Source organism: Acyrthosiphon pisum, chromosome X (assembly GCF_005508785.2).
Source record: "Acyrthosiphon pisum isolate AL4f chromosome X, pea_aphid_22Mar2018_4r6ur, whole genome shotgun sequence".
Taxonomy (NCBI): domain Eukaryota; kingdom Metazoa; phylum Arthropoda; class Insecta; order Hemiptera; family Aphididae; genus Acyrthosiphon; species Acyrthosiphon pisum.
The window spans coordinates 48,164,497-48,165,509 of record NC_042493.1 but is presented as its reverse complement, the minus strand read 5'-3'; positions in this window follow the sequence as shown (position 1 = coordinate 48,165,509).

Sequence of the window (1,013 nt, the reverse complement as noted above, 5' to 3'; positions counted from 1 at the left end):
TCTTTATTTTCAATTAATAAATTGATTATGTACGGTTTTACTTTATTTTGAAAGTTATTTTCAATCATATTAAAAAAAGTGTCAGATAAATTGTACGCGATTGCGTCATCATGAATATTTTCATTCGTGTTATTACCAGAATTTTCGGATAAAAATTTATTGTGTGAGCGGTTATCATACTTTGGTTTATTGTTCTTACTTTTACACATAGGAGCCAAATGACCTTTGATATTGCAAATATTACAACTGTAGTCCTTGTATCGGCATTCTTTTTGTGTGTGGTTTGATCGACCGCATGTTCCACATTTTGATTTTTCCGTGATTGAATGCTTGGCTGATTTTGCTTGCTGACTTTGTTTTTGATATTTGAAGTCAGCTTCTTCCTTTATCCATCCGGTTTTATTGTTGATTGTAGATTCTTTTGCAGCAGAAATTTCCATAAGTTGCGAATATGTGATGCTTATTTTTGAGGCATCTTCCTCTAGTAATCGATCTTGAATTGGTCCCGCGTTCATACCAACAACAAAAATGTCACGGATTACAATTTGTAATTCCGTTGAAAATTAAATTTTGATGCTAGGTTCTTTACTCTTGCTCCCCATTCAGCTACAGTTTCGTCTGGTCTCTGCTTTGCGTTGTAGAATGCATATCTTGATGCGAAGTACGATTTCACTGGCTTGTAATAATTGTTTAACAAACCTAATAGTGTGTCGTATGTCTGAACGTCTGGTTTTGCTGGAACGCATAAACTGAATGATATTTTGTGAACTTCCTAACTAATTGAAGATAGTAGTATAGCTCTCTTCTGGACTTCGTTACTTATTCCGTTTGCAATGAAAAAATTTGTAAGTCTTGATTCAAATATTGTTATGTCGTTTCCAGATTCAAATGTTCCTGGTGAACCTATTATATTATGGAATTGAGTAATATTTTTGTTATCACTCATCCCATTTTATAAATATTTTAATTTAATATGAGATGAGTTTAAAAATGTTTATCTTCGTCGCCAATTT